We start from the raw sequence: 16,589 nt of genomic DNA, 5'->3' as shown, positions 1-16,589 counted from the left end.
TGCAAAGACTCACAAAAATCTGCCCATGAATGGACACGATCCTGCACCAAGCGATACCATTCGCGTGCCGGTCCCGTCAGCAGATATTTGATGCCGCGGACTACGTTTTGTTCAGACACGTTCGCGATCTCCATCTGATCTTGGACGTCTTGCTCGCAGAAACCCAGACTTAGCCAAGAATGTACTCCGTATTTCGGATAATCTCTGTTGCAAAGCTTGTACCAACTGACGATCGGTATCGTCTGAAACTGTTATAAGATGTATCCGCCGCACATAATGGCAAAGTTTCACTTCGATACTCTTATCAAAGGTAGACTTGCATAGGATCTTCCCTGTTTTCACGCCAAAATATTCGGTGGTAATCGCGATCGGGTGTATTTAAATAAATTTGCCGATACATTTTAGCAATGTCAGCGTTAATAACATATTGAAATGTTCGGAACCTAAGTGTGATGTAGAAATGTCCTGCTGAATAACTGGACCCGAAAGTAAATTTTGATTTAAAGCCGACCCGTTGTCGGACTTCATGCCACCATCAAAAACTACCCGAATGTTTGTTCCCTTGAACACCGAATGATGTGGTATGTAATACGTGTTTGGATTATCTAATTGATCATTTGGAACCTTTTCCATGTGACCAAGTTCCTCGTATTCCCGCATGAACTCAACGTATTTTGATTTTAAATTTACATCCCTATTTAGTTTCTTTTCTAAACTGACATTTCAAAAGAAGACCCTAATTGCATGCAATTGTCTTTTATGGGCAGGGAAACCCAAAAACGACTGTCGGTGTCCCTTTTTGTGATTGCTTTGAAATGTGATTCACAAATCATATCTTGCTGAGCGGGTACTGGTTTATTAGTATGATAATCCTCTGTTTCCCAAAATTTTGCTAACTGTTTAGACGAATTTTCGAGATCAGAGTTTATGGTCACCGTATTGTTACTGCAGGAAGTATTAGAAGCTGGAAATTGCTTAGAAAATCCTACAGTCAAAGGCCCCGACAAACGGTAAGTAAGGGTTTTAATAGGATTTTACTGGATGTTAATATCTCCAAAAATAATTCCGGGCCGATTCGATAGGACCGCTTATGTTAAATGTGGGGTCGGCTAAATTCAAGGTATTTGGAATACTTAGGGCCGGTTTTTCAATCACTAGTAAAACTTCGAGTAAAGTTGACCAGCAACCCTCAGTTAAGTGCAGGTTATTACCAGTGACAGTTTTTCATCCCCAACATAACCTGTGGTATCTTTGCCACAAGATTTACTTCAGTGCAATGATGTTGGTAACACTGATTGGTGAGCATTTTCCATACTTTCTGGTGATTTATGGAAAATATTCAGATTCACTTGTAAACATAACCTTACTTTACGTAGAGTTGTGTGGTAGTCTGGTCTGGTAGCTGTTTTCAAGTGTTTTTTAATTTTAAAAAATGGAGAATCAACCAAGTGTTTCGGGTGTTTCAAAGAGATCTGCAAATTTCTCCCATGATGAGGAACAGATCCTAGTGTTAATCCTAGGGTTAAACAATTCCTATGACAGTGATCAACACTTGGCAGGTAAGCACAAGAATTACACTTTGGTGAGACTAATAATTAGTTTGCAATGTGTCTTATTTTAGTTTCACTAATCATTCTTTTTCTAAATTATTTTTAGGGCCGGTCACAGAATTTGAAAATTTCCAACTAGAGTTGGAGGAGGAGGAACTAGCTGAAAATATTGAACAAGGTGAGAAATTAAATAAATATTTACAAAGAATGTTGGGTAGTTATGTGCTGATTTTAGAAACAGATGATACAATAATTATTCAAGTGGTACCTGACATTGGAAGTGAAAATGCAGCAGAAAGTAAAACTTGGGAAACTCACTGCCCTGCAGATTTAAAAAGGACGCCAGCAAAAAAACTGAGACGAACAATCGTCGAAACAAAAGTCCGAGGCGATAAAAAATATACTAGCTTAAATCATAAATTAATAGAAGAAAAAATAGAGCTAGTGAAAATACAAAAGGAAAAATTTTTAGAGGAATATGCTCTAAGAATGATTTTGTTGCAAAAACAAATTGAGAATGAAGAATTAAAAAAAAAAACAAATTCTTAATAGCAATTAATAAAATGTTTTGTTTCTTTAATGTTCTTTTATGTATTTTTTTTAAGGTTTTAGATTCATTAGTTTTGTAGTATAACTTTAGTGTAGGTTTAGTTTTTATAAATATTTTTGTAGTATATGTTTATTTGCCAGTGTGTTTTGTTTAAATAAGAGCTTAGTAAAATGCGTACAAATTTATTTCCACAATGAGTAGGTACAAAGCAATTAGAGTCGAGCAAAATAATTATAAATTAAATTAAACCTAGTTTCATTATTTAATCCTCCTCGATTTCTTTCTTGAACCTCATCTCCTTCAATGTTATTAACAAGTTGTATTGCAGCTTCTTCCTCTGGATTTACTTGAGGTTCTCTTTCATTTTGTTTACAAGCGATATTGTGTAAAACCGCTGTAGCAACAATAAGCGCCATTGTAGTATCCAAGTTCAACCTTAATCCTAGAGCTAAACATGGATATCGACGTTTCCATACTCCATACGAACGTTTCGAGTTCTAATTAAGGACTCATTAAACAAATTCTCAGGTTCATTATTTGTGTTCCTTAATGGAGTTATGAAATAAGGTTTAATGGCATAGCCACTATCTCCAACAAGAACATTATCACCAAATATTCCTTGTTCAAAAGTGTGGCGAATTACTGAGTTTCGGAATATATGGAAATCATGGGATGATCCAAGCCACCTTGCCACAATATCCCTAATTTTCAAATCTGCATCAGATATGGTCTGCACATTTATCGAAAAAAATTGTTTCCTATTGCGAAACAATTCAGCATTGTTACCACCTGGAGATTGTATCTTGACATGGCTACAATCTATTGCTCCAATACATTTTGGAAACCTTGCAATATTATAAAATGATTGGCGAATATTAAAAATTTCCTCATAATCGGCCATTCTTATATATGCTGGTCTTAATGATGCAAGTGCCCGGCTTACTCTTTTAATGGTTTTGCTCGCAGTAGATTTATGAATCCCACAAAAGTCACCCCCCACGCTAAGAAAAGATCCAGTGGCATAGAACCGAAGTGCTAATAGTAGCTGATTTTGAGCAGATAAACAGTCATTCCTGAAATAATGAATGCATTAATAAACATATAAACTGCGTTTTAATTTACTAACCGTAATGTAGGATATGTTATCGTTTCTTCAATTTGCTCTAATACATTTGCGACACATCTTTTCGATAACCGGAATCTTGGAAAAAAATCTACTTCATCCAATTCCTCATAATGATTTCTCCGGTATCTTATTGTTTTAGGTCTCCGCACTTCTTCATCACTGCTGAATGTGTTGACGTCATACAATTCCATTATATCTTTTTTTTTAATTAATTCACTTCTCAACAAATAATATAGTTTCTTCCTCACACCGGTACCTGCTGGTGTGGTAACTGCTGACCGACGGTTAACCGAAGGAATTTCCGGAGGTAAAATCAACCACCAGAGATTACAGGCAGTTTTCGTCTTAACCATCAGTTGAAATACGCGTTTTGATAATTAACTACAGGTTACTGCCTAACCTTTAGTTAACCATCAATTGAAAAACCGGGCCTTAATTGTTGAGCGGAAAATGAATTTAGGGGTAGTGGCTCTGTTATTGTTTCTAGAATTAAACAATTGATATTGGCTGTATAGTCACCCAACCTTGATGTTAAACTTACGCTTGTCATTTCTGTGACCTTGGATTCAGACTGGTTAACAAAAGTTAGTTTGTGACTAGTAAAGTCTGTTTTTAGTCCTAATTTCTTGTGTGTGCTCTAGTTATTAAATTAGATTGCGAACCACTGTCTAATAGTATTCTGCATTTGTGAAAATAACCAAGGTTGTCCATAATAAATTCCGCTGCTGTGGACAGCAAATTTTCAATATTGTGAATAAATGATGACACATGATTACTTGTTGATTGAACTATCACTTGATCTTGATGGAGTAAGGTATTATGACGTGAATTACATATGCAACAATTATGTGATGATCTACAATCTGAGATATTATGTTTTCTGAGACAATTAAAACAAAGTTTCAACTGTTTTGTTTTTTCAATGTGACTGTTAATATTCATCTGCAGAAATTCATGGCACTGATGCATAAAATGATTCCCCTTGCAAACAGAACATGAATTGTTTTTTACGGTAACATGTACTGAAGATTGTGTCTGATTTGTAATGTTGAATTTGCTTGATTTGAACATAACTGGAATATTCGAACGTGTTTTGCTATTAACGGATTCAAGATAACGACAACGAGTCTCCAAAAATTCTATTAATTCGTCAAATTTGGGAAGGTTAGTTGTTAATTTGCTTTGCGAATATCGATTCGATTGAAAATCTAATTTATCACCCAAGCATGTTACTAAAATTGCATCCCATTCATGAGGAGGAAGTTCTAATAAAACCTTAAGAGCTTCCAAGTTAATTTTTACGTCGTCAATTAATCTACGTAAAGAGTCATAAGAACTTTTTGTTAATGTGGGAGCATTTAAAATATTTGGGACATGTGCGTCTATCAGTAAACAGTAGTTTTCAAAGCGTTTTGTTATAAAAATGAATAAGAAGCTGAAACCAGTGGCGGCTCGTCAGATGAGGCAAGTGAGGCGGCGCCTCACAGCATATATCTTAAGAACAGATTGAGTTAATTTGTAATTAAAAATGAGCTTCCAATGCATTTTCAGTTACAAAAATATTGTCACGTGCCCCAAAAAATCTTCAAAAAAAGAACCCACACTCCGAAAAAAAATAAAACTTCAAAAATTTTAGAAAAAAACTTAAGGCTCCGCCACACAGTCATTAAAAGATGCCAAAATAAGGCAAAACGCCAACCCATTTTGCGCCTTTATTTTAACAGTTGAAGAGCAGGGCGATACATGTGCGTGCTCATGACATAAAAATCTTTAAGGAAGCGTCTTGTATTTTTTATAAAACGTAGCAGTTTTTAAAATAAAAAATAAAGTGCGTAAAACCCCAGCGGATTTTTAGCGAAAACTATAACTCGGTGTGCTTTTAAAAAATATCGAGGTGATAGAGAATTTTTTTCTACTTTAGGCGCCATTCTTCGTTTTCTGTTAAAATTTTACTTCTTTTAGTTATTGTAAAAAAACTGCAAAGCATTTTGGGCAAATTTTGGTAACTTAGGCAACCCAAAATATTAGCTGAAGCGGTAAGCTGTAATTTATGGCCCACATAATAGAGCACCTTTTAAATACCTTAAGCTTATTTGACCACCCTTTGAAGTACCTGACAATAGCATTAAGAAGGATATATATATATATATATCTTTTAGTTATATGCACTGGACCCTGTTATACCTGATACATACCTATAGTTGTGGTTCGGGTTCAAACTAGGTAATTGTAATAACTGCATTTATTGAACAATAAATTAATGATTTTATTTTTAATAGCTCTTTAATATTTTTACTGCAAGCCGCATATGAACATTTAATCTCTGCAATTGAATTAGAATTTATTAACCCATCTGGAGAAGCTTCTAAAAATTTTTTTCAAATTTGTTAGAGCTTCAAATTTTTCTTTGGCCTTTTCTTCATTGTCAATAGCAAATTGTATAGACTTGGGCAATTTTTTCATAAAGTTTTATCGGAATGCACAATACTTTTAACGGTATTTGCGATGTTAATTCCGTCTCTCATTTTGTCCTTTCTTTACTCCATTCCCTACACATTCGCTGACCACAAGTACCTTTTTCAATAGCATTTACGTTACTCTGTGACAGCTTTATTATTAAATCCGATTTTTTTCTTGCATACACTTCGTTTTCATTTGTTCATCGTTGACGATATTATTTTTACCGGAATCCAGACTTCGGATACGCAATTTTTTAATAGAGGAACTTATTGCCGCAGCAAAGCATCGCCCTTGATACGATCCTCGTGCAGAAACACTTATTCTTTTTCCTCCCACAAATTTATTAACGACAGAATTGTAGCATTCCGCAGCATTGTTCTCAATATCAAAAAGTAAACTAGACGACAAAGTTGCAACTCTATTTAAAACTTGTTTGTAAGGTTCGTATAAAACACCATTTGCGAAAGTAGAAAATAAAATATCATTTGACTGTCCACTTTGATAACAAAAATAACTTGCACATTGTTCGTGATTGCCAAATATATGCTGGAAAAAAAGGAAGAGGCTTATTTTTGCTAAATTTAATAGCACTTATAATAGCTGTTCTAAATTTTAGAATACTATTTTTACAAACATTTTTAATAGTGATATCTGCTTTCGCTGTTTTAACTATTTCTCTAATTTTGGAACAATAATTACGAAGTATGTGATTTCTACATTCAATTTTTTCTATAAAATAATATGCACCATATGGTTATGCAGCCCGAACTTTTTTTAATGCGCTACTATCCTCGTCGCCTATAATTCTCCTATAAAGTATCTAAAGTAAATCCCTCTGAAACTTCCATGGACATAGATGTTTGCTCTTAGTTTTTAAAACAGGTATGTGTTGGAATTTCTTTTTTCTGTTTCATATAGATTTTACAGAAACTACAAAGTTTGTTTTTGACTCCTACATAAAGTATTTTTTTAATTCTGGCACCAATTATACGTCCTACCCCAGACAGTGCATTGTAACGGTAGTATATGGGACGCAATCATTATCTACCTCCCTCGCCTTCACAGCTAATCGGTACTCTTCTTTACCTGCGTTTTGGTTTGTTCTTCGAAAAGTGCTTCGATGCTTTTTGGAACTCTAGCCTCGGCTTTACGATATGTCGCCTGGGGTATTTGAGGGATATCTAGAGCTGAACAAAATTCTGAAATTTGAGAATTACCTACGCCCGTTGATCCAGCTCCACAAATAGCTGCATAATTGACTTTGTATATATGATTTTCAGGTTCAGTACAAAGATTACCGAATATTCCGTACATATGACATTTGTAGTAGAAAACACTTTTTAAACCATAACAATTTTCATGAGTTATTTCAATATTATCGAAAGTACTGATTGATTTCAGTGTTGTTAATAAGTGGCCTATGTCAACAATTCTACGTCCAGTACTAATTTCTCGACATCTCATGACCTTTAGAGTACGAAAAAAGTGGTCTCCCGTTTCCGTATGTCCGTCTGTCTGTCTGTCTGTCTGTCTGTCTATCTGTCTGTCTGGTGTCTGTATCCATTTTTATTAGACAAGTGTTCTCCGAAACTACTGGATCGATTATTGCCATATTTTATATGTATACAGCCTGGTATTGAAAGGTACGTACAAAATAAAATCGGCAATTGGTCTCCAAGTATGGGTGCTAAAAGTTAAAAAAAGTTCAGGTAAAAGTGTTCTCCTTTTAGAGATAAAAATTATTAAAATTTATCTCCAAATTCGTTGTACGCCTCTGATAAAAAGATCATCTTTCGTTTCTATAGCAACATTTAGTCTTGACAAAAGTTTTATTGTTACAGTTGCTAGGATTTACTAAAAAAAGAAATTAATTTTACCTATTTATCCTTCAGTAGCGTCTAAAAAGATAGGATAAGGGTTAATTTTCCCCTTAAAATTTTGATAAGACAAAATAAGTTTTTCCGACTTCCTAGACTTCGCGAAGAACTGTCCATTTTGTTGTACGTATACCTTTCAATAACACCCTGTATTAGAAATATGTAGATGGTTAAACGCTAACTAAAATTTGGCAAATCATCTCCACCACCAATGGGATGACGTCATCTCCAAAATTTATAATACAAAGTTTTTTAAATTTGATAAAATTAGATACTCCTGGTCTTGTGGTGTAATAATCCGTGTAGAATTTTCACCCTAGACATCTAGAATTTTTGGAAAAAGTTTTAACTTATCCGGGTTCTCATAAAAAAATAAAATTCGCATAATCAAATTTTATAATTTTTCGAAAAAGCTGGGTTTGTTTTATTGTATTTCAGAGGCGAGAGAAGTTCTGTCGAAATAACCTTCGACCAATTTGCTTCATTCAAAATACATTCCGAGAGATAACTAGGTATGTACCTACCTAAATTTCTAAGATTTTGGGTTGAAAAATTCCAAGAATACTAAGAAATACTCACAATAACGTACCTTCGTACCTACAGTAAAATATTCTTGGAAATTTAATTTTACTTTTCTACCTACTTACAGAATATGCCCAACACATACGAATTTTTGTGGAAACAGGAATTTAAAAATAAGAGTAAGAATTATGGTCGGAATTATATACAGGGTGTTATTGAAAGGTACGTACAACAAAATGGACAGTTCTTCTCAAAGTCTAACAAGTCGGAAAAACTTATTTTGTGTTATCAAAATTATAAGGGGAAAATTAACCCTTATACAACCTTTTTAGACGCTACTGAAGGATAAATAGGTAAAATTAATTTATTTTAGTAAATCCTAGCAACTGTAACAATAAAACTTTTGTCAAGACTAAATGTTGCTATAGAAACGAAAGATGATCTTTTTATCAGAGGCGTACAACGAATTTGGACATATATTTTAATAATTTTTATCTCTAAAAGGAGAACACTTTTACCTGAACTTTTTTTTAACTTTTAGCACCCATACTTCGAGACCAATTACCGATTTTATTTTGTACGTACCTTTCAATAACAGGCTGTATATGAACAAGCATTTTTTTTTGTTGTGTGTATTGCGAGTAAAGATCTCAACAGTCTCTGACAATGATTATATTAATTTATTTTAAAACACACATTTGGCTTTTTTCATTTCTTATGACAGTAAATTAGGTTAAACCGCATATCAAAAATTCTCTTTCAAGGGACTTTATGCTAAAATAAAAGTAGGAGGTGCTATTTAAAAAATTATCGATGACGTCATACACCTGTCAAATATCGCTCAAAACTTTTGAAACTAATATTACAAAATGGCAATTTTTATATACCAGTAGACGTGTTTTTGCGTTTTTACTCTCAAACGTAAGCTAAGAAATATTGTTTGTTTTCTTTCATAGTAGATACATATTTTAGTTCCTTACTCTGCTCTACCTGCAAGCCGGGATACACTTCCCCCGCTGACAATAGCAGTAATAAAACTAGTTATTGTAAACGAAGCTGAACGATTTTAACCCTTAGAGATGAGTGGCAGCTGTCATAACGAGGTAGCATGGGTGTTTTACAAGTTGCATATCTTTTAAAATAGAAATTTTCTTGAGGTGTGGTAGAGCCTTAAGATCTATTTATTTGAAATAACCGAAATAAATTTACAAAAAAAAAGGAACTACTCACCTACTACTCGTGTTGTCGCCGTGGGCCACCACACACACTCTCTGCCTTCCGGAGCTCCGGCACGGGCCCAGGAAGACTCCCTCGTGCTGAGCTTGCAAAAGCACAGTTCATCAATCTATGGCAAGCTCAGCATTATGGTCTCCCCGGTCTCCCGCCGTAACTCGCGGCTGGGCCATTTCCCGAAGAGAGGAATGTCGAAACATTAAAACTCAAAAAATCTAATGTGACAAAAGACTCCTTGTCCCAATCTAACATCCATTCTAACAATCCATTATTAAAGTAATTGCTACAAAATATGTCTTTTGCCAGAGTGGTGCTATGTTGGATATCAGTCTCCATTATTCCAAGTTCACTCATCAAGCTTCTCCTCTTCAATAAAAATGTTATTGCTTTTTGTACTCCTGAGATGTCTCCTAAATGGTTTGTCCACTGAATTTTTAATGTCCAAGGATTTATTTGACAGTGGGAGAGGCACTTAGGATTTTTATTAGATACCACCATGAAATTTGATTGGTCTTTTTCAAAATTAGAAGAGATGCTAACTAAAATAAAAGTTTTTTCCCTAACGTCAACAATATCTGGTATGATAGTAATTTTTTCTATGCCCCACTCTAAGCAATATTTATTTATCATCATCTCTTCTTGTCCCATATATTTTATCATTATACATCTGTAGTTTACAGAAGATGGATCATCTACATGGCTTGGAAAATTAGACCATGAATTTCCACTACTGGAACTATTGGATACTACTGTCTGTACCTCTTCACCTCTTTGTGCACTAGTTGATGGTTGAGGTTCTGTAGGTAGTTGTTTCTTAGGTTCAGGCTCCTCATTTGGTGGTTCAAACTGTTTCCTTTTTCTCAGCATCACTAGGTCTTCTATTTCTTCTAACTGCCCATTCACAATGGACATAAGGCATAACAAGTACATAAAGCTTACATAAATACATAAAGTTGAAACGATGTAAAACGTATACCCCTGTTCACAGTGGACCAACGTAATTCTTATGCTTATGAACGTTTTATGTAATCCTTGTGTGCGTACACAAAGTTGAAATAAGTTCAACTTTGTGCACGAATTATGTCAAAATTATGTTAAAATCTAGGGACTTTTGAATGCTGCTATTGAATTCCCTTTGACAGTTGGCACTTTACACCTTTAATTATATTATATATATTATAATCAAAGTTTCTAAATGCGAGTCTGTTCTGTACTGCTAGTTGTCAAGTTCGAATATCGTACGAAATTGTAGGTTAGATATTTTGATTGACTCAGTTTGAGGTTAGCCGTTTCTATGTTTAGCCGGGAGTCATTCCGTTCTGCGTTTGCGCAGTTTAACAATTCTTACAGAGTTCACTCTGTCCACTGTGAACGTAGATAAGCATAAGCCAGACACAAACCAAAAACATAAATTATGTTATGCGCTCGGTCTTATGTCTTATGTCCATTGTGAATGGGCAGTAAGGGTTCAAGATTGCATAACAAAACATTGAGCGTAACTTTCAGTGCAATCAATTCTTGCTCTCTTGCGTCTTTTAAAAACCACTTGGGTTGGGTTGAGCAGAGATCATTTAATATTCCTTTGGAATATAATTGAGTGCTGTACAACAGAGTGTGGTGTTTTTCCATGTTTGGCGTTTTGAGTTTTCAAGGACCCGTTTATACTCTAAATCTAATGTGACAATATGTTGAAATGGCAAATCTGTAGATGATTTTTTATTTTTTACGCTTTCTGCTGATATTTTCGGCTGAATACCGTACGATTTATGCTCCTAGTTCTTTAACTGAAGCGGCCAGAACGTCGGTTCACTTGAACCAACGAAGCCCAATCACAGACACGGATTTCCATGGCTCAGCTCCTGTACTCCTATACATGCGTTCGCTCGGAACTGAGGCGATATCTTCGGTGCTTCTCGGCCATTTTCGGAGTACTTATTAAACCATTTTCCCATTTATTTTACAGAACGGAAGGGCTGCGGGGTGCGTGGGTAATTAGCATGAACGTGAGTAAAAGCCCGCGTGTTGATGTTTCATGCTTTTGTCTCTTTCATAGGTACAGGTGAGTGAAAAATGAATCCCGAGTACCAATATCGTTATGTTCCTTCTTGAAACGTCGTTTTCACGGCGAACCGAGCTAGAACGTCGGCAAATTTTGCTAAATATCGAGCAGTCAAAACCGTTAATTCATTTAACTTCCATTGATAAGCGACAGAATCGTCAGTACTCTCAAGTCTTTTAAATCAACTTGGTACGAAACATATAAATGGCTCTGCCGTAAAATTTGACGTCCCGGGATATAACGATTTAAATAATTTCATCCGAAGTGCAAAGTTACATGAAAGTTCCAAAGTACACATTAAAAATTTCATGGGCCTAAAACCTTTACAAAGGAACACAACAACTATTCCCGAATCCCTCCAAGAAAGTCCTAGTTTGAACAAAATTTTGACTTGTAAAAACATTGCTGATTAGATGTGTTATGGGTGTTATTATTAATATTATTATTATTATTAGGACCTACCACTGACCCCGAAAAAAAGACTTCTATCATTACTAATTAGTAAGACCAAGTAATATGCTTTAATCACATTAATTTAATTAATTTGATTATTAATATTATTATTGTCAAATTTCTATCATCGCCTCACCACATCAGACAGTCACGAGCCGCCACTGGCTGAAACGTAATTAGCACTTGATATTGTAAGCGCCTCGATAGCACAGAGCGCTTCGCTCTTTAATGTTGAGCGTAAATAATTTATTTTTTCAAGATTGGTGAGATTTTCATTATTGTGAACGAAAGATTCGAAAACATCTCGGAAGGACAACCAATCTGCGTAATTAACGCTGAACTCAGGTAATTCAATTGTGGGTGAGTTAATTTTTTATTTTGGATAGGTTTGTCCTTCTGATTTGTTTCCAGAACTGACTTTTGCACGTTTGACCTCGTTATGTTGTTCAATTAATGATTCTATTTTGGCGATAGTTGAAAAGTAAGTATCTTCAAATTTAACTCTTTTCAAATTCTCTGCAGCAAAACTGTCCAATGGTACTAGTTCTTCAATTTTGTTTTGAAGTACCTACATTAAATTCTTTGAATGTGTCTAGAGCTATTTGATACCTAGTCTTAATTAAACTAATATCACTACTTGTAGAAACAAATGCTCGAGACGATTGATAATAATCTGTGTCCATTTCTTTCTATATGATTCTAGCATGATTATGATTTATGAGATTTGATTACGAGTGCGTTGTTAACGCCAAAAGAAAGGTACACCGTGTAAAGTAAGGATAATGAAAAAAGCATCTGACCTGTGATGAGTAGGTACGTTGTTTCTGTTGACCTGATGCTGGCCTCGTGGAACTGTTGCTGATGTTGCGGTAACGCGAACTTGAAACTTGCAAAATTAATTTATTACATTAACACGTGAAACTTACACGTTCGGCTTGCATATCCGGCTCGAAGGACCAAAATTATGTTAGCGCAATAATCACGAAAACGATGGAATGTGCTTTTGACATGTTTATTTCCAGTGGCGTAACAGCAGAAGCATGAGCCCGTGTTCAAGATACAAAATGGGCCCTTGTTTCATGCAATTTGTATACGAGATATACGATTATTAGCAGGTGCTTGATCAAGGATCATAAAGCAACAAAACGTTATATTAAAAAAAAAATTCAAAACAAAAAAATCAAACAAAACTCATTAGCCGCAATTCTGAACCAAACCGGTTAAAATTTAAAGGTTGTTAAAAATCAAGTTTTTTGTCGGATGTGTATATTAATTGGTATTCCGGATCCCGATAAATTAACACCATGTTAAAATTGACATATTTTATCGGATTCGTTTAAATTTTCGGATGACTTTGTTAATTTGGTTTAAACGAACTACCCATTGTGTTTCGGGGCCTATTTTAGGTTAAAGATGCCTTGACTCGACTATCATAAATTCAAATTTTGTTGGAATTGAGCTTCTTAAACATAAAATCTGGTATAGATAAATGATAATATAAAATTAAGAAGCAGACTGTTAACACAGTCTCTGGTAATTTAAGACACCACAGCAAAACAAAAACTAAACTTTATTCTTCCAAAACCCACGCCATCCATCCCAGCGCTCCCGCTCTCTCCTCTCCATCTCCCTCTCCTCCACCCTACCAACCTTTTCCCACAAAAATCCCTAAATACTTTTTATAAGCTAACAATCTCGACCATCCTGAGCTAGCGTACAAATTTAACTTAACTAATTTTCCCGCAGTTTCCTTACATTCTAACAATAAACATGATTACAATTAAGCCATAACAATGAACATCTTTTACGACATCTATTCTAAGTCGTAATCATCCAAATGCTTCGGTTTTCTAGTCGGTCTTCCACTTCTTTTTCTTGGAAAATCACTGTCACTACTTTTTGCTCGGAACAGGCCTTTATTCACGCACTCACTTTCACCATCACTCGTTGCTTCTTCGTCGGCGTCGTCATCCGTCTCGTCCACATTTCTATATAGCTTCGATTGAGCTACATTTGCAGTTGTAAACTTTCTTCCTTCTTCTTCTATACTCGTCACACAGTATGTGTCGTTAGGCAAAACTTCTGTTACTTCCAGGGGACCTCTATGTTTCGGTTGCAATTTTGTCGATTCTCCCGTTGCCACCGGAGCTACACGCATCACCACGATATCACCAACTTCATAGTGGACACCCTGAAATTTCTTCTTGTCGTATCTTGCATTCTGTTTCTTTTGATCCCCTTCGATTCTGTTGCGGATTTCTTTCTGTACTTCCTCTGGTGGGTACCAATCGGGATCGTCACCTTCCGCTAGTTGACTTAGTTTTCCGTCTTCGAACACTGGTGGATATCCGTAGAGTGCTTTAAACGGCGCAACGTTTGTGGTTTTGCACTATTGAGATTTCGTTGGATTTTCAGTAAGCTGTCATCCCAGTGTGTCTCGTCTTGAATGGATGAGACTATAGTAGGTACTAAGGTTCTCATTACACGTTCCACTTGTCCATTCGCCTGCGGCCAACGAGAAGACATTCTGGTGTGCTTAATGCCTAAACTTTCACACCACTGGCCAAAATCTTCTGATGTAAAGCACGTGCCTCTGTCTGAAATAATTCTCCTCGGAAGTCCGTAAGTATCTACAAATCTTTGCATCATCCGTATGGTTTCGTTGCTTCGGGTACTCTCGACTGGATAAAGTGTAACAAACTTTGTCAATGCATCTACGACGACTAAGATATGTGTATGTCCGTTGATTTTTTTTTTTACCTTTTCCCACAAAAATCCCTAAATACTTTTTATAAGCTAACAAGACGGAGACGGACCGAGACCATAGACAAACCAACAAACAATTATTATTTGGAGCATTACGAGGGTGCTAATTGCTACCCTTTCCAAGGTGTTATCGTTCAGTAATTGACAGGTGAAAAATAAATGAATTAAGGGGCCTCACTTCTTTATTCACAAATGTGACAAAAAAGTCAAGTAGGTAAGTAAAATCATTTAAATGTCATTTTTCACTTGTTTTGGTTTTTGGTACATTTTCGACGTGTTGTCAAGATGGTTTCTGCCATTAATTCAATTTTTAAAAAAATTTAAAATGGCAAGCAAAAGAATGACCAAAAAACAAAAAGAAATTATGTACATCTTGATTGTCTCGCAATGGGGGCACAGGAGGAAAATCCTCGTTTGGTGGTTCCGGTACATTTCTTTCTCTACATAATATGTTGCGTAAAACCGCACAAGAATAAATAATTTTAGCTGCTCTACGTGAAGAGCTCGGTGTTCATGTAAACATCGAAATCTTGTTGTTAATAAGCCGTTAACATGCGCTATTATAGTTCGAATTCTTGACAAAGTTGCGTTAAAATTTTCTTCTGGTGAACTTGGTATTACGTGAGGATATCGAACCAACAGCCAAGGTTCCAAAAGATAACCAGAATCCCTAAGCAAATAATTTTCTTCATTGCGCTGTACAAAATTATTTTGCAAAATTCTTTTAACAGCGGACATCGACCAAATATGTACCGATCCAGGAAACCTGGCTTTGATTGCTCGTACAATGCGATTGGTATCCGCAATTATTTGGGTATTTATGCTGTAATATCCCTTTTGCAGTAGTAAGGTCCAGCTGGATGTACCGGATGCTCTTGTGATGGTGCAATAATTTTAATATGCATACAGTCTATAACACCTCTACCGTATTACGCAAACGTGGTTCGAGCAGTCTAAATTCTTGTTTCACGTTATTTTTTTCGTCTTCAGTTCGGGACCATTTTACCCATGGATTGAGCAAAAATCTTGTAATGACATCAGAAACTTCAGCTATGCATCTGCTGTCCGTAGGTTGACTAACTGCCAAGGGATGTTGAAGGCCAGTTCCCGTTTGGTAAAGTTCGACTATCGCTATTTGGAGGTGACTTCACTGGGGATTAAAGCTTAGTTAGCACTTGGGATGATTTATTACTTAGACCCTGTTGTAAATGTGTCCATCAAGACGACGCTTTAAGGGTTTTTCCCAGTAAGATAACCGTAAACTGCAATAAACGGTCTTACACATCTGGGTTTCTGTACCTGGGAAGGAATCAGTGCCGGACTCGACAAATGTGTAAACTTTTTTAAACATAGTAAAGGGAAGGTTACATATTGTTTTTATTATATACAATTTAAATAATGAAAGGTAAAAGTAATGTATTTTATTTCTGAATTAGATTACATTAACAATTTATTCACTCATGTCATATCATGAAACTCACTGTCGTCGTCTTCAGGTTCTAAATTTATAATAAGTTCCTGAACTTGTCGTGAACGGTATTCATTTTCGATCTTGATTACATGGTCTCAGTTGGCCCATTCCTCTTTAGACACTGTCGCAACTTGATGTTTAATGACGTCAATAGTTCCGCTACTAAACTTAAAATTAGTGTTATTACGTCGAATTCTTCCCTTTAGAATACCCCATATCATTTCGATTGGGTTAAATTCGCAATGGTATGGGGGTAAACGAAGAACTTCATGCCCGTGTTTTCGTGCTTCGTCATCAATTTTGTATTTTTTTTTTTTCATGTTCTAGACACAGTGCTGGAGCGCTAATCGAACACACATTGTTTCGTTTTTGAAGTCAATGTGTCTTGGTATTAATTTTGTGTCAAATTTTAGGCCAACTTTTTCTTCCAATTCGACTAATTTTTTAATAAAACAAACTCCTAGGTCCTATTCAGGATGAAAAAGGTAATAGGTTACGTCGAAACTCATTTCACTTGAAACA

At 35.6% G+C, this 16,589-nt stretch overlaps 1 protein-coding gene across 1 annotated transcript in view; it reads left to right on the top strand.

Moving 5' to 3' along the window:
• The window catches only part of LOC135129704 (mothers against decapentaplegic homolog 3-like), a 164,353-nt gene that overhangs the window by 101,202 nt on the left and 46,562 nt on the right, over nucleotides 1–16,589 (top strand). The window lies entirely within an intron of this gene.

This window comes from Zophobas morio, unplaced genomic scaffold, assembly GCF_036711695.1.
Source record: "Zophobas morio isolate AGI-343-1 ecotype UQ-CSIRO unplaced genomic scaffold, CSIRO_AGI_Zmor_V1 ptg000016l, whole genome shotgun sequence".
Taxonomy (NCBI): Eukaryota; Metazoa; Arthropoda; class Insecta; order Coleoptera; family Tenebrionidae; genus Zophobas; species Zophobas morio.
Note: the sequence above shows the minus strand (reverse complement) of the source record. Positions and strands in the feature narration are given on the sequence as shown.